This window comes from Canis aureus, chromosome 18, assembly GCF_053574225.1.
Source record: "Canis aureus isolate CA01 chromosome 18, VMU_Caureus_v.1.0, whole genome shotgun sequence".
NCBI classification, from domain to species: Eukaryota; Metazoa; Chordata; class Mammalia; order Carnivora; family Canidae; genus Canis; species Canis aureus.
This window is the reverse complement of record NC_135628.1, coordinates 39,282,732-39,307,377: the sequence shown is the minus strand read 5'-3', so window position 1 is coordinate 39,307,377 and position 24,646 is coordinate 39,282,732. Positions and strand designations below refer to the sequence as shown.

The 24,646-nt window shown below is 34.4% G+C and overlaps 2 long non-coding RNA genes and 1 pseudogene across 3 annotated transcripts; 1 reads left to right on the top strand and 2 right to left on the bottom strand.

Moving 5' to 3' along the window:
• Positions 1 to 23,073, bottom strand: LOC144288871 (uncharacterized). Its single transcript, XR_013356890.1, has 3 exons — positions 22,865 to 23,073; positions 6,458 to 6,551; positions 1 to 215 (listed from the first exon to the last, which is right to left on the bottom strand). It is a non-coding gene; the product is annotated as an uncharacterized LOC144288871 (long non-coding RNA).
• On the top strand, positions 11,778 to 11,904 carry LOC144289238 (U2 spliceosomal RNA; annotated as a pseudogene).
• On the bottom strand, positions 11,832 to 22,853 carry LOC144288872 (uncharacterized). 2 transcript variants are annotated; one of them, XR_013356892.1, is made up of 3 exons: positions 21,976 to 22,853; positions 16,040 to 16,138; positions 11,832 to 12,716 (listed from the first exon to the last, which is right to left on the bottom strand). It is a non-coding gene; the product is annotated as an uncharacterized LOC144288872 (long non-coding RNA). The 2 variants fall into 2 exon arrangements; XR_013356891.1 differs by lacking the exon at positions 21,976 to 22,853 and adding an exon at positions 18,547 to 21,969.
• Positions 23,074 to 24,646: the final 1,573 nt, after the last annotated feature.

Here is a 24,646-nt window from a genome sequence, read left to right as displayed (position 1 = left end):
TTCTGATCCAAACCAAGATTAGATCAAAACATTTATTTTTTTGTTACAAAAACAAAAATAAATCCAAACAGGTAATGAAATAAACATTTTTTAAGTGTTCCATCCTGGGTTCTCTGTCCTAGAATTTAATAAACAGTTCAAGTTTAGATTGCTTCAACACTTCTTCTGGATGCTATGAGGTCTCCATCTTATAACCATGTTTCTCTAGTTCAGCTCTATAATAAAACACAAAAGAACAACATCACTGGACATTCTTTATGATAAATTAAAGAAACAGAGTGTTTTTTATAAATAATACAATAAATAATACAATGAGCTAAGCCTAGGCACCCATTTAAAATACTATCAGGTAGCTTTACTTTACTCCCTTAAAAGAAAATCTGTATAAGAAAAAAACTGAATGTGAATCAACATAATGCTAATAAAATTCTGCTTTCCCATAAGTTAACTTACATTTCATACTCCTTAATTTTCTGATAAATCTATTTAACAAAGAAATACGAGAGATTTACTACTATCTTCCAAATATCTTTGAAATACATACAAATGTCCTGTTCATAATAAATACTTATTTTTTTCATAATAAATATTTAAGCAAATTTTAAGAATTACCAACCACACGGCCAAGAACACAAGATATTTGATATCAAGCTTTTTAGGAATTTTAAAATCATCATAATAGGTATTATTGCTATTTACACAAAGAATAGAAGACTGCTTTATACTGACATATATCTATTGCTCTAACCAAGACAAAAATTATTAACCAAATGTAAAGGTGCATGGGAATTATTTTGCATTAACTATATGTAGACAAAAGAAATGTTATAAAATACTAAAAATTTTACTTTAAAAATTGTAAATATGGATAAAAAACTCAAAAATTTAAAAATACACACACTTTAAAAGATATTTTTATAATTTTATTTATTCAACCTAAAGTTTCAATCATACTCTGAGCATATTAATTGTTGATCTGCTTTGTATAAAACAGATGCACAAAAAAAGTTAGCCTTGTAATCAATTTCAGCTACTTACACTACCACTCCAAGTATCATCAGTAACTTCTTTGCCACAATTCAATTTTATAGAAGTTCACAACAAAATTATTTCAGGGCCAAAATATGATAAAACACTGTATAAATGTAAAGTAGGATTAATGTGCCCTACACCATTACATCCCGTAAGATAAACTGACATTTGTTCTCAAGTATAATTTAGCTTGGACATTATCACACTATTCAATGTAAACACAACACAAAAAACACATGTAGGTGGGACGCCTGGGTGGCTCAGCAGTTGAGCGTCTGCCTTTGGCTCAGGTCATGATCCCGGGGTCTGGGATTGAGTCCCACATCCGGTTCCTGCGAAGAGCCTGCTTCTCTCTCTGCCTATATCTCTGCCTCTCTCTCTCTCTCATGAATAAATAAACCTTTAAACAAACAAACAAACAAACAAAAACACATGTAGGAATACTGTATATTTATTATTCACTTAACCAAATGTCTCTAAAATTTTTATAGTTCTTTATAATACAAATACTGATCCAAGATCCATAAATAATATTAAAGTCAGAGATTATTCATATAAAATATTTTTTCTTCTGGTCAAGTGTAGAGGACAGTATAGACTGTTGGTAAATCATCCATTTAGGAGTCAAAAGATCAGCACAAATTTCTGATACTACTCCTTTTGCTAAATTTAACCAAAATGCTTCCTTTACCCACTCCCCTACCCCCTGCCCTTTGCCCAGGGATTAAAAATTATGTCTGTCCTTCATGTTTTCTACTTAAAATGGAAATAATTTTAAAAGTTTCTTTTTTTTAAAGATTTTATTTATTTATTTGTTTGTTTGTTTATTTATTTATTTGAGACAGAGAGACAGGCAGGGGGACCCCAGGATCACACCCTGAGCTGAAGGCAAAGGCTCAACCGCTGAGCCATCCCGGCATCCCAAAAGTTTCTTAAATAATAATTTTCTGTTGCCTTTAACAGAACCAATGTTCTGTTATTCACTTTCTCTTATTTTACAACAACAACAAATCCCCAAAATTCAGCCTACAATTTAGTTAACAAGTATACCAAATCAGTCCAGGTTTGCACCTGCCTTACTGAGAGGAGGTGGTGACTAACCACATTTACACATTGTTAACAAACTCAAAGGAGATTATGATATGCTTTCCTATTAGCTAAATTTTTAGAGAAGATGAAAAGTTTTTTGCTAGAATTTAGTATAAAAATCAATCAAAAGGACAATAAATTGAGGCCACTAAGTACAAAACACAAAACAATACAAATACCCTAGTGTCATCAGCTTGTTGAATGAAAAAAATCTAACAAAGAGATGTGAGAAGAAAAGAAATCCAGCACTATTGGAACAGTAGCATAGGACATACAGAGCAAATGTACACTGCTTGAACAAAACAGCAGCTTTCCTTTTTCAACAAAAGAAGAATATGACAAATAGCCACTGGTAGGTTTGAGAACCCCTCTTATCCAAGAAAGTACTCTGCTATAGGACAGTGGCTAAATTTAACACAGTAAATCAAGAACAATATTGGCTTCTTGGATTTTTTAATGTAACATGTGAAGTAAGGTCAGCAGAATTAATCCTACCCATTCCTACTGAACATGGCAACATGTCCAAAACTCCAAGAAGAATTAAGTTACTCTGTTTTTGCTGCTTCTGATATATTTCTCTATAATGACTTGTAGTTACTTGGGAGACACAGGTGGCCTTTTTCTTTCTACTTCTACTTTTTAGGAGTAATTACACTGAAAGAGAAAAACACTGGAGAGTGGAAGGCTAAGTCCTTGCTAAGACATGTAGCTGTTCACAGGCAGTCTGGAGTTGGAACCCAGGGAATCAGTGATTCTAGAAAATGTACTGCTTCTCCAAAGTGAGATGTATTAGGACTCATATACAATATCAGAACACAGTGAAACATGTTATTTACCGTGGTTTATAATATCATATTAGGGACCTCTATATGTTTTCCAAAACTAGAAAGAACATCTTTGCAAGAGACTTGTTAATCATAATTTTTTTAAAGCAAAGATAAAAAATATTATCTGAGGCTGAAATGTCCAATATAGAAGTTGCATGTAGCTATTTATTAAAATAAAATAAAATAAAATTCCATTCACCAGCTGCACTAGCTACATTTCATGTGCTCAAGAGCCATATGCGGCTAGGGGCTTCTGTACTGGATAGGGCAGTTTATAGAACATTTCCACTAATACAGTAAGTTCTATTTTATAGCACTGGTGATATATCAGCCCACATGCGGAAAAACAACTCATGATTCACACAGGGAAATAAAAAGAAAAATCTTATTCACTAATAAAAGTATCAAAATTTATATTCTTATGGAAATCCACAAGCCTAAAGGCAGAACACAAGAGAGAACATAAGAACATCATGTAGGTGTATTATAAAAACAATAAGCCACAAATAATATGCTCTACTTTCAAGCCAGAATAAGGGCAAGATGCAGTAGCGGCAAAAAAATCCAATTATCAATGTATTTACTACTAAAAGTCCCCTGGTTAGATCACTGTATTTAATAATGTCTTAATGTAATTTTTAAGAGAAAAGTGCTATTTTCTGATTTTGAAAGACAAAAAAGAAAAATATTTTGGAGAAATTTGACTTTTGTGAATAGCAAAGGAAGAAAACTCATTTAGCTTCAACTTGAAAAATTTCAAGGTAAGAGAAAAAAAAAAAACTGACAGATGATTAAGAAGTCAGAATGGATATCAGCAGAGGCAGAAGACCTGAAAATACTCTAACAACATAATATGAGCCTAGTGAGGGAAGCAAGGGGGGGATGCCTACTTAAAAACAAGGTAGCAAAGTGTTCTCTGATGTTCAGTTTTAAAAGAACAAAAATCAAAAATAAATGCAAAAAGAAAAGTGGCAAGAATTTATACACACAGAATTTAATCACAGAATGGACTGAGAAAGAAAAGAACAAAAAAGGTTCTGAGAGCCATACATGAATAAAGAAGAATGAGAACAGATTCAATGCTTAGAAGAGATGTAGTATTAACAGATTTAGAGAAAAAGCAGAATTGTTGTTTAACAGCCTTGGTTCCTATCTTGTTCATAAAAGTGCAACAGGAAAAACATCGTTAATACAAAATTGAAAACTAAGACAGGTGAGATAACTCTAAACTGTATTAAAGTAGTTTAAAATCTCTAGGTTCTGAATAATTACATCTCAGAGAACTGAAAGAATGAAAGATTCAGTCAAAAAACAGAGTCAGCCATTTTGAGAAATCATGGAGAACTGTAAAAATACCAGAATAACAGTGAAAGGTAAATTGTGCCATTTTCAAAAAGGGGAGAAAGGTGATAGATAAAATTGTTATTAGTCTCCAGCAAAATACTAAAATGTCTTTAGAATGTAGGGTTTTTGAGCCTGTGAAAAATGCAGTGTAGAACAAAAGGTACTGCATCATCATTAAATTTATTATAAATCATCTTTTTTAAACAAATGTACTAGACCAGAAAGTGAGAACTGCAGTAGGACCACTAGGTCTTGATTTGAGCAAAGTATGACAGTTTACTTAGATAACTCCGGAGCCAAGACAGATATATGTGGGTTGAATCAAAATAAAATTAGGGAGGAAAGAATTGTCTCTTTAACAAATGGTACTGGTATAACTGGATATCCATTTGCAAAAGAATGAAGTTAGACTCTTATCGCAAACCATGTACAAAAATTAATTCAAAATGGATCTTAGACCTAAATGTCGGGAACTAAAATTCCAAAATTGTTAGATAAAAACATAGGGATAAATTTTCTTTGAATCTGGCGGTAATTTCTTTAAAAAGTAGATAAACGTGACTTCATCTGAATTAAAAACTTATGTGCAAGGATACCCGGCTGGCTCAATGGTTGAGCATCTTCCTTCAACTCAGGGCGTTATGGGGGTCCAGGGATGGAGTACGGCATCAGGCTCCCTGTAGGGAGCCTGCTTCTCCCTCTATGTCTCTGCCTCTCTATGTCTCTCATGAGTAAATAGTTAAAAAAAAAAAAAAAGAAAAGAAAGAAAAAGAAACACCAAAAAACTTATGTGCAAAAACACTGTGACCAAAATGAAAAGACAGTGAACAGAATGGGAGAAAATATCTGTACACAATAGGTCTGCCGAGGGATTAGTACTTAGAATATATAAAGAATTCTGACAACTCAACAACAAAAAGACAATCAACCCAACTTAAAAATGGGCAAAGGACTTGACTAGATTATTTCTCCAAAGAAGATATACAAATTGTCAACAAATATATGAAAAAAAGGCTCATCATTAGTCATAAGGGAAATGAAAATCAAAACCACACTGAGATATCAGTCCACATCCCTTAGGATGATTATACTAAAAAAAAAAAAAGTTTTGATGAGAATGTAGACAACTTAGAACCTTCATACACGATTGGTAGTAATGTAAAACTGTAAAGCTGCTGTGGAAAAAGAGTATGGCAGTTCCTCAAAAAGTTAAACAGAATTATATGATCCACAAATTCCACTCCTGGGATTACATTCCCCCAAACTGGAAATAAGTATTCAAACAAAAACTTGTACATAAATGCTCACAGTAATAACACAGTTCACAGTATCCAAAAACAACCCAAAGCCCATCTACTGATGAATGGATAAACAAACTTAGCATATCATACAATGTTATTCAGCCATTAAGAGGAATGAAGTACTGATACATGCTATGGCATGCATGGAAGGTGAGAACATTATACTAACTATATGAAGCTAGACATACAAGATCACTTATTGTATGATTCCATTTTTATGACATATCTAAAACAGGCGAATCTATAGACAGAAAGCAGGGACTAGAAAAAGAGGAATGCAGAGTGATTGCTCAATAGATATGCTGTTTCCTTTTGGGGTGATGGAAATGCTTTGGAATTACATAGACATGATGGCTGCACAACACTATGAATATACAAACTGCCACTGAATTGAACACTTTAAAATGATTAATTTTATGATACATGAATTTTACTTCAATCAACCATATTAGGTAAATTTGTACAGGAATATGAAAAGGTACTCCCATCACCCCAATCTCCATTCCAGTTTAAGAATCACCAATCTTTTGGATGCTAGCACTCTGGTTCTAATTTCTGCTGAGATATTCAACATTGGTGAAAAATTAATGTTGACAGAATTAAACCCACATAAATAAAAAATTGCAAATATGCTTCTATTTAACTACCTTTGTAAAGAAACTAGAAAGAATAAAAGTCCTATGCAATTACACAAAGCATTCATGTTTAGAAACATAGATGAACGTAATAGTTTTTCTTTTCCATAATTCAAAAACATATTTTAAAGATTAATTATCTTTTAAAGAGGTCAATTATCATATGTAAGTTACATATTCCGTCCTTACAATTAATACTAAGCTATATAAAATCTGACGTAAAGCTTACCGTAACTGATTGGAGAAGTCATCCTCTACATTGTCATCATCCCAATTATCCTCCCAGACATGTGCATCTTCATCTTCATCTAAACCAGCCCAGTCTAAAAACAGAAACAGATGCTATCTAAATACTTCTCACATGTTATTTCCATAAATACAGAAACTTCAGAAAGTTTGCCATTCAAGACTCACAATTCAAAACATTTAATACTGTATCTGTAAGAAATGGTAACCTTCCTTTTTAAATTTCAATTTATGCTGTCTTGTTCTCTCAATTCTTGAATTTGCAGATAATCTAAAACAGAAGTTAATTTTAAAAATTCTATTTGTAAAAAAAAAAAAAATAAATAAAAAAAATAAAAATTCTATTTGTCATGAAAATTTATTATAATTTCTGGAGGATATTTACTTTCCTGATTTTTCCTTGGGCTAATTTTTATAAGGTGTACTTCACAATCTTCCAAAACAGCACCAACAACACAAAAGTAAATTGAAGAGCAGGAAGATACCAGCCTGGAATTCAAAACTGCTAAACATATAAAAGGGTAACTCATACATAAATAAAAAAATGGACCAAATTATTAGCCATTACTAACAATTGCCTATTATCAATGTAAAATTTTTATTTTTAAAGGACAAATATAAATATGTACAAAGAGGAATGCTGTAGTGTTTAGTTTTCTCAATTTTCCTTTTTTCTTCTTTCCCTTTTGGTGGTGGGGGAGGGGTTAGATTTTAGCTTTTGTTTACAATATTTAGAAAACATATGTAAACTAACATCTCCTTCCCTATTACCTCAAACATTCACATTACCATTTCTTACCTTTATAATGGCAATATTCTTCTATCAAGTTCTTCTTGCTTCTACTTTCTGGATCCTGATAAAAATCTAGCCTCTAGGGTGAGAATGTCACCCTATGTATTCTTTTTTTCAAATAACATCAAAGCATCCCAGAAGAGAGTTTATGCATACTCTGCTGTCCTACTTAAGATGGACCACCTGCTGTAATTTTGACATAGCTTTGTTTTCTTACAAAAAATCTGTATGATTTTGCATAATGTATTTGTTTTAAGACAAATATTTTTAATTATTTAAATTTAAATCCACTGGGATGACTCACTCATGTTAGTCATGTGGCTTAAAGTACTCTCTCATACACATTTCCTCCTTGAAAAAAAAAACCATGACAAGCAATCCACAAGATCTTCATTTTCATTCAGCCCTAACTTCACTTCATGTTTTGAAATTTCCTAAAATTTTCTAGTCATCAAACATGCTGTTTCTCATCTTTTTGTCTTTCTGCCTTCTTTTGAACCTACTACTGGACCTGATGCCTACTTAGTTAAAATACCATTCCTCATTAAAAGGAACTATGGCTCACTGAAGAAACAACTGATCTCAGATCTAGAATAAGAAAGTTAATAGGTAAATGTGGGATTCCTTTTTATAATGCCCGAAAACATGTCAAAAATACAAAAACTAGCTTAAAAGTGTTTCCATTGGCCAAATCTGGAACAATTTAAGAATCACAAAGAATGACAGATTGAATTAAATGAAAAAAATCCATGAGTCCATAGCAATATGTTGGGGGAGAGGACGCTGGGGAGGGGATGCTCTTTACAATTCCCACGGAAATAAATGCAAAAGAATGACAGAATTAGAAAATCACCATTTTGCAATCCTCAGTGCAATTTAGGCAAGGATCAATGGATACTAAAACTAGTGAGTGAAAAATAGCTGGGACTACAGAGTAGATTACTTACTTATTACAACAGGGAAAAAAATGGAGAGATCTGATAATCACAATCTTAACCAAAGATTAAATTTAACATCACCAAAAAATTGTGACAAATTGTAATATGTCTCTTGATGTAATGCAATGAGAAATAAACATCACCTATCTAGTACTCTCATTAAAAATGCTAACCCTTAATCTAACCATGAGAGAACTATCAGGCAAATCCAGAATGTGAAACTCTTTATAACTAATATCTTCAAGTAAGTTAATGTCATGAAAAACAAACAAAAAAAAGGGACTGTTTTACATTTTTAAAGCCAAGAGTGATAAAACAACCAATATAATGTGTAGGTAAACTAATGGTATGTATGCCAATGGATTGCGGAGAAAAACTGACGAGATATTTTTCTGGAACAGTCAGTAATGTCTGTGGTTATGGACTGTATATCTGGATATCATATTAATATTAATTTTCTGAAACATGATTGTAAAATTGTTTTAGAGAACCACGCCCCCCTTTAAGACATGCATGCTAAAATATTTAAGAATTGTGTTACTTTGTCAACAGTTTACTTGCAGGTGGTTTTCAAATAGATTTGATATATATCGTATATACTTCTGTCATATACGATAGAAATAAAATAAACATGACAAAATGTTAGCAACTGAAAAACCTTAGATATTTGTCTTTTTTTAATTGAAGTACAAGTGACACAGAACGTTAGTTTCAGATATACAATATGATTCAGTAATTGTATATTTTTCAAAATGATAACCACGATAAGTTTAGATAACATCCATTACCATATAGTCACTAAATTTTTTCTTGTGATGAGTACTTTTAAGATTTACTCTCTTAGCAACTTTTAAATATGCAATACAGTATTACTAACTATAGTTGCCATGCTATATGCATTACATTTCTATGACTTATTTTGTAACTGGAAGTTGTACTTTTTGACCCATCATCCATTTTGTTCACTCCGGACCTTGTCCTCTTTTTTTTTTGTCCTCTTTTTAAAAACTTTTCTATAGGGTTTAAAGTTTCAAAATTAAAAGGTGGGAAAAGTAGTTTAAAAAAATCATTTTGTAAATCATCTCTGGAAGCCTTCCCTATGCCCATCTCCCCCTCTTTACCTTCAGAGATTAGGTTCCTCTTTTGTGTCTAAATTATAGCACTTACAACCATAATTATCAATTTATATGTCTATGTCCATCACTTATGTCTGAGCTCCTTAAAAGTAACAACTCTGATTTACCTTTTTATTCTTAAACCACAAACAGGACCTAGCATCATGCACACCAAATGGCTATGAATGATGAAACAGAACTCTAAATCAGACCTTGTATATTGTTGAATGACCTCTTTCCCTCCCAAAACAGTAAAGTTATACTCTCTCTTATGTCCTAGCCATAAGCGTCACCTTAGTAATTACTTATTAGAATCGTGGCTAAGAACATTTCAACTTGAAAAATAACAAAAGGTGTGATATTAGGTTTCCCTTATAATGTACATATAAATTAAAACTATTCAACAATCTTTCATAACATGGGTATATTATTCATTACGTTATGTACCTAACAAAATTTTTAAATGCAGTACATGTCATCATCATGATTTAAGAACAGAATAAAGTACATCTATTTATCTGGTCGCCCAAGACAGAAACTTAGGAGGAATCTTAGCTACGCTTTCTCCTTTAACTACCACAATCACTCATTATGTCCCTTCCATTCCAAGTGCCAATTATCTCCAGAATAAGTCTCCACTCCTCTATTCTTACTGTCACATATTAATTTAGGATTATTCCCTTCATAAATATTACTGTAGTCTTTCTGTCCCCCCACCCCAGTCTTATACAGTTTATATCCATCCTCCACTGATGTCTAAAATATCACCACCATTCCTACCCATTACTTTTCAAAACCTTCAGGTAGGAACCAGATTTTACTAAATCTTCAAGTCTGATACCCAGAGCTGAGTGCTGGGAACACAGCTGGCACTCAATAAAACACTGGGTAAATGGAACTATACTTTCTATTAATACTATTAGATAGTTCCAGAGTTATAGGTTACATTCCCTCCAGTCTTATTGTAACCTATAGCTCTGGAGCTACCTAATAGTATTAACAGACAGCTTAGGATTTTATGATTCTTATGTTGTGCTAATTACACTAAGCCTTCCAGTATAAAAAATTGGCATAAAACTATATAATTACACTACAATGTAGCAAGACATGGCTTTAATACTTTAAGTTTTTATAAAATGGCTAAGATGAAATACTGTTTAAAGTTACAAAATTTCAGAAAAAGCTTTGGAGATCACTAACATTATACCCTTGTTTGAAAACCAGCTCCATTATCACTACTATACAACAAAGAAGGTGCAAATATTTGCACTGAGCCTAGAAATAGGAATTGTCAAGTATTAGTTTTACTGTGCTTTAAGCAGTCTTCATAAAGGTATCTAATAGAGTATAATGTTCCAACAAAATAATCTGAATACATTAAGACTAGATAATATGCTCTTGAGTAAAGGGGGTGACGTAACTCAAGTCACAACTAAACTGTTTTAAAAGTTCTAAGACATAAAGCCTCCTATCATCAGCCTGCAACGGTTCTAACTAACCAGCTTCCTGAACTGTTAACTAGGTTGTTTCTACCTACACTACTCCCTAGTAAACAATACTGTGTCTAGAACTATAAAATAAAATACTTCACATTTCTCTGCTAATCTTGTAGGCCTACCCTTTCAAGAAGAGCAAACCACCCTCCACCAGGAACTTTTAATCTTACTATGACCTGAATCAAAATGCTGATTTCAATACTGTATTACTTGTTATCATTCAAATGTCTTCAAGCTGGCTTGTAACTGAAGAATTTTTAACTTAATGGACTAAAAAAAAAAAAACAAAAAACAAAAAGAAATCCACACCTGCTAATTTGTATCCAACAGCCTCAGAGACTCACCAAAAAGAAAGGAACAAACTCAGTAACTTGTTTTGTAGGAGCTCCCAATTCCTAACTCTAAGTAGGATCGAAAAAATCAAAATTCTTAACATGAAAAATACTAGTTTATCCTGTATGTTGGCAAATCGAACTCCAATAAAAAAATATACAAAAAATACTAGTTTAAACAGTGTCTTTTAAAAAATTTTAAGAATGGTACAAGTTTTGGTTTATCAAGTTGAATTCTGATGATCATTTAGCATACAGATTAAGTGTTTCTCTCTCCTTTTAAAACTGTCTCATGCTATTTTAATGGCAAGGAAAGGAAAATGAAGAAGGTAAAAATAAAGTTGAAAGAAAAGACTGGCTCATGAGAGTGGGGCAGGACCATACTGAGAGCAAAATTTTAGGTAGAACACACAAAAAGATTCATCATGATAGTTCTGTATTTCTTTAAAAGTATTAGAGGGTACTTCATAATTACAACACTATTGAGTAGACAAAGATACAAAAATGGAAAAGTTGGTTAAATTCTTCATAAATAATCATATGAATTTCAGTATATTACTCTTTAACCTTAACGCCTTATCTTAGGAGAAAGATCCACTGAAGAACTCTGTATGACATACTATCCTTCCATCGCTTCTCGGCCTTTTGGCTAAGATCAAGTGTAGTATCTGTTCTTATCAGTTTAACATACTATCCTTCCAATTATCACAGGTGAAGAATCTAAGACAATATATAACCTTTTGAATTACAACTTATTAAGCATCTTAAATTATTTAACAAGAACACCAATGAAAAAACATGTGTTCATTCACACTGACAAATGGGAATCCATAATCTATTTTTGGTAGAAACTTTAAAGATTTTATTTATTTTTATACATTTTATTTATTTATTTGAGAGAGAGAGAGACAGATGGCAGGGGCAGAGGGAGAGGGAGAGGGAGATGTAGACTCCCTGTGAGCAGGGAGCCCAATATGGGGCTTGATCCCAGGACCCTGAGATCATGATCTAAGCTGAAGGCAGACACTCAGCTAACTAAGCCACCCAGATGCCCCTAGACTTATTAATAAAGAATGTACTGAACATAGTATATTAGTAAAAGTTTAAGAGATAAGGTATAATACACCTAAGTATTATTTGCCAACACTTATAAATCCTCCATACTGTACATGTTACAATACATGCAAATTACAATGTATGTATACTCATAATAAATGGATGTGAAAATTAAAAAGCCATGATTGTTATAATCGCTGATATCTGGCATTTCTTGTAATATATCCCTGATTTGTGTTTTAATTTTCAATTATAACTCTATACTGATAACTATGCAATTTTATTTAATCACCCCTTTTTAAAGCTTTAAACCCAAAATTAGTTTTTGAAAAGGGCAAAATAAAAAAATCAAAGGATACCTGATTCACGTCTAATGCTTTTCTTCAATACATAGATGACTTTATAAAAGTATACATGTTATCTTCAACACTAAATGCACTGCCAGGATTGTGATTAATCATTTAAATAACCACAGCTGTGTTTACTTCAGTGTGCAGGCCTCCAGATGTGTACTGGTAAAAAAAAATTACCATATTTTAAGAAGTCAGTATTGGAAATAACCAATAACAGATGCCTAATACATAAGTTTCTAGGAATTCTAAATTATTTAAGACTTGGCCCCCAAATTTGGATTTGCCCACATATGCCAGAGAATTACATCTGTAACTGGCCTTAAATTTCACAAATCTGAACTATCAAAGATCCCACATACTTTAAGTAGCACCTTGATACTTAAGGATGGAAAAGGGTTTCCTCTCAACTTATTATCTGTGAAATTACTTACTCTCCCCACTCTCCAATACACATTCCAAAATTTCTTAAATGTATGATGTACACTACTTTGAAGAAAAATAAAGAAAAAATTCCACTTATACCATATAAGGTTGCAAATGCCCTATTTTATACCAATGTGGAGCATCAAATTTTCATTCATTCCTTAATAGTAAAGCAAATCCGCATATAAAAAAAATAATCTTCAACAAAGTTTCTTCAAATAAAAAATGTGCCTCTATATGCAGAACATTATATGAAGAAAAGTATTTTAAATAAAAGATTAAAGTTTGAAAATTTTTTAATTGTACATGTCCCATCACAGGTAAGTGTAAAATAAAACAGTAATGGTTGCAATCATCATCATTATGCTCATGAATATGATAATAAAGCCACACCAGATCTAGCCATTTTGAGATATATATGTGTTCCTGCTTCAACTATATAAAGTAGATTAAACCTTTTAAAAATGTAATTTCTATAGGTTACCATGATACAAAAACAACTAGACCCTACAGGTCTCATATCTATTCAGTGGCTAAAAATCAGCTCCTAGCATAGCGTCATATTACCGTATTTTCTCCAACAAGGCCCAAAAATTTCATCAAGGAACTTCAGACCAAACAACCAAAAGCAAGTCATAAATGATGTTACCATACTACTGGAGAGCTTTCAGATATTTATGCTCAGCAGTCTGAAACAGAGGCTCAAAAAAACTTACATAACCATTTATAATTGTTCTTATATTTTAAAAGAAGAAAATTCAAACATGATTCCTTTCATCAATAATTTAAGAATACAAGCCTCTAGGAGAATGGTTCCACAATAAAGTCATGCTGACTTTCTCTTTGTTAGTGCCAAGTGTTTTTCTCTATACTTTTAGAAAATTCCCAAAAGCCATTAATCTCATCATTTGTAAGCCCTCATGCCCTACACTTGTCTCAATTCCCTCATTCTGATCCTCCAAATGACTGAGTTAAGATGGGAACCCCACCAACCTGTCTTCCACTAGACATTCAAGTGCAAAATCACAACCTATTTCTTCTTATTCCCAACAGTCCTTATCAAACTAGCTGCCAAAGTTTTGTTATTTTTGCATCACTCTCTTCACTTCTTTCCTAATAACAACCTTCCTCAGGCCCTTAGTCCGCAGCTAAGCTATTTCAACAATTTGCTAATCGGCTTCCCTGACTGTCTCTTTTCTACCTTTCCAAATTAATTCTGCTGGGTTGGTTTTTCCTAAACTGCCTACTGCTTAAAGGAAGCTCACACCTACCAAACCAAAAAACTCCACTGCTCATGTATCAAAGGATAGAGTCCAAACTGGACATTTGGCTTAAAGCTTTCCGATATTAAGCCCAAACTACCTGCACTTATAAACACTATTTCACAGCCAAATAAAAACACATTATTTTGAAATGTGTTTCTTTCTTTTGAAAACCCTTTTCTACGTTTCTATCTTTTTAAGGCTCTGTTCAAATGTTACTATCTCAGTTGTATACAACTGGAAATAATATCCTCTTTTTTTTTCTTCTTTTTTTCCCTTTCTTTTCAACTGCTGTTACACCTTATTACCATTTGTCTAATTCCCAACCCTCCTTACCCCCGCCCACCACTGGAAAGAAACTCAATGAAATCTTACCCAGATGCCCAAAAGATAAGCAAAAACAAAGTTGCTCTGGTTTAATGGAGTGAAGAAGGAAGGGCTTGGAGCTCCACCTCCACAAGATAAACACCTTCAAAATACTAAAAAGCTCAAACTTACTGCGAAAATCACTATGCCCTGCCTCTCTGGTATTTCTAAATTCAAAGACAAGTATCTACCTAAGGAGTAAAATCTGTCTCAGTGCAGCCTCTACTTAACTGTGACCTAGTGAATTACTGAAATTTTTGGAGTCCCAAGCATAAAATCTTCATAAGGCTACTATATGGATGAGACTATGTATCTAAAGCACTTACAGCTGATAAATGGCAGCTTACATCATTCTCTCTCCACCATTCAGTGCCAGATTTATAGGAAGCACTCAACAAATATATACTGAATGAATAAATAATTTATTATGCACTAATCACTTCACAGGAACTCGAGGGGGTAAAGAAAGTAAGAAGAAAAACATGTCCCAGAAAAAAGACAATACTATTTCTACCAAACATTACATACACAACACAGGAAAAAAAATATACTTGGTGAATTTTTAATATTTCAGAAGGGTATAAACATAGTTTTTGAAACTTTGAAACTTTTATTTTCCTCTCAATGTTTTCAACAATTTATCACATCTTTCAATGAGTAATGTTTAACAACAAACCAGTAATAATATTACATACTGAAGTCATAATTACTTACTGCTTGTTTATTCTATAGAATCAGTGAAACAGCTAATCCAAATAGTTTTTCAAAGTAATTTTTACTGTTTAATATCCTGGACTACACCTCTCACTATCCCCTCCCAAGCACCAGTATCCTGATTTAGGGCTTTTTCACTCCACTGTATTTCTTTATACTTCTTGTACATCTATCTCTGTGCATCCTTAAATAATATGTGCTGTTGTTTTGCGTATCTTTATATTTTATGTGAATAATACACTATTTTTAAAGCACTTTTGGAAAAAAAGTGACAGTATTATTTAAAAGTTTTTAATACTAGAAAATAATCAATTTTTAAATAATCAACAAACTTAACAGCCTTAATTTTGGATATACCTAAAATTACAAATAAAATACTTGCCAGAAACTGAAATTCTAAGTATATACCAAATAACCAAAATCCAGTTCCCTAAGAAGTTTAGAAAGAAGAAACTGGACTAATGTTTATTGAATACCACTTACTGCCAAACTCTGTGCTATGCATTTTACATGTACTACTGGTATGAACTGAATGTGTCCCTCCCTCCACCACAAAATACTTATGATGAAGCTCTAACCCCCAATGTAATGGTATTTGGAGCTGGGGTCTTTGGAAGGTAATTAGAGTTGTATAAGGTCATGAGGGTAGAGTCCTCATGATGTGATTAGTGCCATTACAGGAAAAGACACCAAAGAGCTCACTCATTCTCTCTATACCTTATCGGGACATAATGAGAAGGCAGCAGTCTGCAAACCAGAGTTCTCACCAATAACTGAAGCAGCCAACACCTTGATCTTGGACTTCCCAGCCTCCAACTGCGAGAAAACAAATTTCCATTGTTTAAGCCACTCACAGTCTACAGTATTCTGCTATGGCAATTCAAATATCTCAACACATTCATGTAAAACTTATATGACTCTATTCAAGTTACATATGAAGAAACTGAGGATTTAGCCTAAGATGGTAACAGTTCAAGGAAAAACATAATGGTCAATCTCACTCAAATCAATCCCAAAATCATAATGATGACATTCCGTTCTTCATCCATCAGTTTCACAATGACTAAAAAGCTTAATATGAAGTATAGGCAACCTTATGAGGGAAGAGGTAAACTACAGATAGAAATTTTAATTGGTTTAACCCTTCTCGAAGGCAATTTAAAGCTGTATGTCAAAACTGAAAATGCACCTAGTACCAGATGAGGTGTCAGAGCCCAAGCAAAGCCAAGAGGGCATTCCTATAGAAGCAGAGCATAGCATGACTGGTGTGTCAGACCTGAATAGGGTGAAGAAGTTATCCTGTGCTGAAGTAAGGAGAGAGGGTGGCCTGGCAAAGAATGTTGAAGCCCAAGTGACATAAAGAAGGCAACTATGGGTGGAGGGGGTAACAAAGATTGGCTAGGGGGTAGGATGACCAAATAGACAATATATTTAAGACAATGAAAGTCAGGTTTCTCACTGTTGGGGAAGGGAGTTACAAATATGGAAAGGAAAAAAAGCTAGAATGAACCCTGCGGTGCTGAACTGTGATTGGAGATACTGTGTGAACTCATGATTTTATAAACACACACATAGAAATGCAAAAGAGTAGAAGTGTTTACACACATTTGTATATTTCCTAGTTCCTTTTACTAAGAGGGTCCCCAAAGCAAATAGCGCAACTGGAGTTAGGATCTTGCCTTCTGAATATCATTCTCCACTAAAAAAAAAGCTCCTTGGAGAAATAGCTGATTCCAGAATTAGAGAGAGAAGGGAAAGAACAAGATCAACTTATAATATCTTTTTGTGTCAGAATGCTTGGAAATGCACAAAGAATGACGACGATGTGTCAAAAGGTCACAGAAGACAGTATAAGGGGGCTCCCCATGTTCAAATATAGGACAATTAGAGGATCAAAATGAGTAATATCAACATATTATAACCCATTAAACGAGAATCCATGAGTCTATATGGGCCAAATGAATAAACTGAAAGTTTGACAACGAATGGAATATTGTTATTTCCATAGTTTCACAAAATGCCTATTAATTAAAAAGGGAAAATGAGTAATCTGATGTTGGAAAAGTCTCACAGACACTACCTTAATAAAGTGATCAAAGTGAACATCATTGTAATGGAACAAATGTGAATCACGTTCCACCTGACAGGATGCAATGAGAACACAGAATCACAACTATGATACTCTTGCCAAGGTGTAAAACCTAAATCTAATCATGTGAAAACAGGACAAATCCAAGTTGAGGAATAATCTGCAAAGTAACTGGCCTGTAAACTTCAAGAGTGTCAAAATTATGAAAGTCAAAGACAAACTGAGACCTGCTCTAGAATGAAAAATACTATAATATGGTCCTCTGTATTTTAAAAATATATATAAACACACAATATATACATAAATTTTGGAAGGATACCAAAATAACCAATTAACAGTGGCGACCCCTGGAGTACGACAAATGTTTTGAGGGAAAGGCAGGGAGAAACAGTGCTTTTCCTTTTTACTTTATGTGCTTTTATAGGTTTAAATTTTTACTACAAGCAGTTACATGTATAATTATCGTATATATAATACAATAAAAGTATTTTAAAGAAATTAAGTAACTAACATGAATTGAAAAGCTACAAGTTGATGAAAGATGAATTGTAAACATAGGTCTGATCTTAGATTCACTGTGCTTTTTCCATCCCAGGGTTCAAGAACTTTCTTCTTGCATAGAATTACCATGAATGGACACTCAACAAGCACTCTGTCATTCATCATATTTATCTTTATTTTTAGTAATACAACTTCTTCATTTCTTGTTACGAATGTAACTAATTTAAATGTGATAGTGTTATTTACATGTCTACTATATTACATTTAATAATTGAAAATAACAGAGCCCTTGTGGGCACTGGTTAACTGACTAGTACATTATTGACACAGTCAGTTTCAGTTATATCTACCTTTATATTTAAGATTCTAAAAAAAAGATTCTAAGAAATCCTATTGATGGTTTAGTCCAGTTGGTATCCAATCATTGTAAATATTTCTCTGTGGCATTTTTCACAGAATGATTCTTCTTGTGCAGTACAGGTCTATGCATAACAAGCATTTAAAATCCTTGGCTTTTACCCCTTAATGTTGGTCATCATTTCACATTTGCACCTGTGAGGTGAATATGACATTCAAAAATACCTCCCTGGATAAGAACCATTATAAATTGTCCTACTTTGTTAGGTGAGAGTACCTCAGTTATTCCAGAGGGGACCAGCAGTTTGTTTGTTGTCTGTCTCAACAGACAGATTTCCATCAATAAGTCTCTTCTGCAGCAATTTCTCAAGGAGGGTGGGGAGGTACATAGGTAGTACACTGCCTTTTATCAGATAATAAAGTAGCTTCACTGATCATAGAAAAATTATAGAATACTTAGTATAACAGAAATTTCTTATAAATACCATTACTTCTAAAGGCAAATTCAATTTCCTTTTAAATACTCTAAAGACTTTTTTCCCTACCAAAAAAACAAAAGCAAAAAGCAAAAAACAAACAAACAAACAAAAAAACCCATCTCAATTCTGGCACAGAAAGAATAAAAGAACCTAAAAGCCCACTTGTTCTTCCCATTTTTACTCTCACCCACTTCTAATTGTCAAAGGAAGGTGAGTAATGAAAATATTTTAAATATCCTTTCAATATCTGATATGAAAAATTGTTTGACGTTCCAAATAAATTATAAAGTATTTCAGTTTTAGACCCTGCTCTATTACCAACCTAGCTGTGTGAGCTTGACAAGTTTTACCTTCAGATTTTAAGTTGCTTTCCAGGTCTAACCATATCAAAGCCTCCACAATTATAATCAATCATATCCAGTATGTTGAATGTCCTCCTCATAAAGCCTATTCTCAGTTTAAATACTCAAAAAAGCTGCAGAATGCATTTCACAAAGATCCTCAATATGATTTTTAAACAGTTCTTAATGACCAGATTATACATCTATCAGTTAGAGTAACTGTGAGGAACTACCAATGTAACACAGATCCACAGACTAAATAATGACAAGTTTGTTTTTTTTAAAGAAGCATTTGTTCCTTTAGACATTCAGAGAATCACCCCCACCACCACCGTTATAGGTCACACTGAGTAACTATTCAGAAGAAACAAAGAAGGGGATCCCTGGGTGGCTCAGTGGTTTGGCGCCTGCCTTTGGTCCAGGGTGTGATCCTGGAGTCCCGGGACTGAGTCTCACATCGGGCTCCTGGCATAGAGCCTGCTTCTCCCTCTGCCTGTGTCTCTGCCTCTCGTGCTCTCTCTCTCTATCATGAATAAATAAATAAAATCTTAAAAAAAAAAAAAAAGAAGAAGAAGAAGAAGAAACAAAGAAGCTCCAGGAAAGCACATTTTCATACAGAAACTCCCCCTCCTTAAAATGACTGGATGACATCCTTGCAAACAAGTTCTTATCTGGGATGAGATGTAGCAACAACACTCCCAAAAAAGATGGACAATCCGTTAGTCAAACCAGGGATACAGAACTTCAGGAATGGCTTTCATGTAGCAGTCTCTTGTAACGGCAAGCTACCCTTAGACAATGGGTATCATCCACTTTCTGGAGCAGAGAGGCAACAAGGCCACTGAAAATCAGACCTCCTATAGATAGAAAAGATGATTAGAGGTCATTTTAAGTTGTATCTGTTAGTGAGTTTGTCATTGGCACATTTACTGTAAGGACAATCACAAGAAAGAGAATTTCCTAAGAAGGCAGAGAATTAGGAAAGTAATTCAGGGCATAATCATTGAACTGAAAACCCACATACTAAAAAATTCAAAATAGGCCATTTAGTTATTCTCCAACTTTAATGTGCATACAAATCTTTTAAGAATCTTGGTAAAGTCCAAACTAATTCAGAAGGTCTAGGTTGAGACACTGCATTTCTAATAAGCTGCCAGCTAATGCCAAAACTGCTGGTCCACGGATCACACTGAGCATCAGTGAGACTAAACTATGACTACCCAAAGGAAGAAATGTATAGTTTCAAGAGAGAATAATTCAGTAATTCCTTGGTGATATTTTTCCAGGTTTTTTTCTTTTAGTTTTGTTTTTTATAAGAGCAGTTTTTATTAGTAAATACTGATTGGTTTCACCTATTGGGCTAATTTTGTGCCCCGCAAAATCTCAATTCAAATTAACACAAAACGAAAACCTGCCTAAGTTATAAACCACAGAAGAAACATAGAAACCTGAACCAAACAATGGCATTTTAATGTTATTTTTCATTCTAAATGGAAAAATTCCTAAATGAATTAGATTCTACACATTCAAACCTGAAGACAACAAATATTCTTTAGTGGTGAGTTACCAACAAGTGGTGAATTACTAATTCTAATAAATTGGTTCTGCTGTAAGAGGGTTTTGTCTTCAAAAAAAAAAAAAAAAAAAAAAAATTCTCAGGGCACCTGGGTGGCTCAGTTGGTTAATCCACCAACTCTTGATTTTGGCTCAGGTCATGATCTTAGGGTTGCTGAGCATGGAGCCTACTTAAGATTTTCTCTCCCTCTTCTCCTCCCCTCTAGAAAAATCCTCTGCTTTTCCTGTTTAATGAGATTTTTTACTATATAACAAGACTCTGAACAGACTGCTGCTCACAACATAAGCTTAGAGTAAGAACTACATATTCTGCAAAAACTGATGAAATGGAAGTTGCTGAGAAAAATCATGTGTATCATTAGGTACACAATTATTTCTAGAGCTTTCTAAACAGTCAGTTCTCAACTACTTACTTTAAATACAGGTTCATTCGTTCATCAAGCATTTATTAACCAGCTACTACGTATGTGCCAGGCACTTTGCTAAAGGTTACAACTAGAGTTTATATTGGGGAGTCACAGAGACCTTTCAGATCCTGGCTTCACTACTTAATAGCAAGCTTTTTAAATCTAAGCATCGGTTTCCTGATGGCTGTGGTGACAGTTAGCCTATATGATGTAAATAAAGTGCTTAACATTGTACTTTGTATGTGATAAAACTATTTGAAATATGAAGTTTGAGTAAAAAGTTGATCCTACCCTCAATAAACCAGTTCTCTACTATACAGTTCAATGTTAGATTATGAACCAATTTAACAGTGAGGTAAAGAACATGTCTGGGGGCGCCTGGGTGGCTCAGTTAAGCATCTGCCTTCAGCTCAGGTCATGACTTCAGGGTCCTGGGATCCAGCCCCCGCCGGGCTCCCTGTTCAGCCGGGGGCCTTCTTTTCCTGCTCACTGCCGCCAGCAAATTTTCTCTCTCAAATAAAACAAATAAAATATTTTAAAAAGAGAGAGGGAGAAAACATGTGTGGACAGATTAAACCCACTGAAATGTCCTCTGGGTTAGCTTATGAGTCTGCACACTAATGTCTTCTGCCCCTAAGCAAAATAACAGAGTACACACCATAAGTAAAAAGAACAGATGCTCAAGCTATGTGGTTTTTATGCACAACAGGATCACCAGGGGGTACAACTTATGACAATGTTAGTGAAGCAGTAATTGCTCAACAACAGATTTGTACACCATTAACCACAATTCTCTTCCTACCACCTTCAGAAAGCCTACCCCATAGTAGCCTCTTCTTACAAGACAAATATTTATCCTACACATTACAATTACCCAATAAAGCAAATAATTCTGGAAACCTACCTGGCAACAACGATCTAAAAAATAAACAGAGGCAGTACATTATTTCTAAAAAACAAAACAAAAAAAAAAAAAGGTATCCATCATGGCTGGCCAGCTATGTGCCACTGGACAAGTTTCTTAATAGTTCCAAACGTCGATACGTCGATGTCTTTATCTGAAAAATGGTAATACCAGTACCTATTTGCTAGAACTGGAAAATGAATTAATACAAGCAAAGTACTTAGACAAGTAATCGCCCAATAAATGCTACTTATTTGCCATCAGTTACAATGAGAAAACGAAGCTCCTCTTGGTAACTATGAAACTAATAAAAATGTAGAGACGTTTTAGCGTCTCACAAATACTTAACTTTGTTAGTTTGAAGCGGTCAAAAATGAAAAACAAGGATAAGGTAATAACGTGTTATTTATTAACCACCAACACCGAGCCTCCCATTCTGCCTAACAGGCTTCATTTGTAAAGTCCTCAAAGTGAGCAACTCTGGCCTAACCAGAAACAGCAATTCAGTTCTAGATGGCTCAGGGGCAGAGGAAGGCTGGCCCACTACAAGAAAACAACGAAAAAAAAAAAAGGGGTGGGGGGATTTATAGAGGCAAGAACGAGGCGCCGGGTAACCCAGCGGGAGAGTGAAAGGGCCCGGCGCGCTGGACGCGGGGCCAGAGGCCCAGGACGCCGTGGCTCCTCCCAATGAGGAAGCGGGAGGCGCTCGGCCGCACTGAGGAGGCGCCCCGGGCACGCCGAGCCCCAGGCCTGTCGCAAGGAGGGTCGCGCCTGTGGAGCCTCGAGGACCGGCCGCAGGGGTCCAGGCTTCCCGCCGGCGCCGACTCCACCCCGGAGGCCTGAGTCACCGTCCGCGCGGCCCACAGGCCCCACAGGCCCCAGAGGTTACCTTCGGCAGGGAACTCCTCGAACTCGTCGTCTTCCTCCAGGAGACCCAAATCTACCGGCTGCTTCTTCTCTGACATGGCGACGCTCCGCGCCAAAAGCCTGTCAGGCCGAGAGGAAAGTTGGAACTCTTGACTTCTCCTCGCCTGAGCCACCAGCGCCCCGGCTGCCTCCGAGGCCGGCACTTACCATAGAGACGCGGTAGGAGAGCAACGGGAGCAGCGCGGGGAATGCTGGGATGCTGGAGGTCCGCCCGGCGCTTCCTGCGGGTGTAGCAATCCATCAGAGGTTAGAGGTGAAGCGTTTTGTGCCTTTATTCTTTTACCTGGACTCAATGAGTTGGCAAATTTGGCATCCGGGCAGGTTTTCCCTTATTGGAAAAAACTCTTAGAGTGTAGGAAAATGGAACACCTTTACTTAGTTTAAATCTGAGGGATAAAATGCCTGCTAAAATTCCTGAAGGGCCTTTTAATATAGAGTAGTCCCATCTTTAAAGATATTTATTATTTATTTATTTATTTATTTATTTATTTATTTATTTATTTATTTATTTATTTATCATAGGCAGCAAGCCAGATTTTTTAAATAATTTGTGTATTCTTATCATTTATTATATGCTCACATTTAAAAAAATATACACATAATATTTGATATGCATATTTGTAGACATGGAAAGGAAGATAGCTAGATATTTAAAATATTCAAGACATATTCTAATGTATTAACAGTTACTGTCTCTGGGAAATGGAATTTTTCTTCTTACTTCAAGCTGCTTGCTGAATTATATCTCTACAACAAATATGAGTATTTGTAAATAAACAATCTTGTGAGTATTGTGTAAATTTTAGAACATCAAATCTCTATACTACCACAATTAAAATAAAAATTTCAAAGATTTTAGCAACATAAACAATAGCAAGCCAGATTTTTTTAAGACTTTATTTATTTATTTACTTATTTATTTATCATAGGCAGCAAGCCAGATTTTTTTTAAAGATTTTTATTTATTAGTCCCATCTTTAAACCAATTCCGTAAGCATGATATTAAATATCTCCACATCACAGAAAATTCAGGTTCACAAAGAAATAGCCAAAATCAGTCAAGTAGTGCTAGACAATCCAAATGCAGGTTTGTTTACCTGAGGTGAATCTCCAAACTTTAACCATTATTCGTTGTTCCTGCAGCTTGTAATTACGCTGTGGTGAATACCCTGTTAAACAGTGTGTTTCTGTGTGTGTAATAACGAGTTTACAGGTTATTATAAAGTCACACTTTGTAAAACCCGATGTACTTCACATGTAATGGTGTTCAAATATATCATTTTGAATTTTTCAGATATTATTAAATATCATTTTTAATGTGGAGGTGAACTTACAAAACTGTCGCACGTGTATGTAATATTATAGATGGATATTATGTAATATATAATTGGGCGTTATAAATTTTGATACATGTTTATCTATTCAAATCCTATTCCTTCATTCAATAACATTAGTTACAGTATCTGTTCATACCACCCATGAGGCACTGTATTGGAGATCAAGCATGTATACACAAAGTCCTTCTCTTCCAGGAATTCAGATTCCACTCAGAGACATGTAATCAGATAAATCACATTGGTACAAAGTAATACATTTGAATTTCTATTTTAAAAGGAAATTATCTGAGAAATGAACACAGTGTATGTGTGTAAAGAGAATAGAGCAAGTAAATATAGCACACATTTGGACCAGAATTTGGGAACCTCAATTAGATAAAAACTTTAAAAAATAATGATATGGCCCT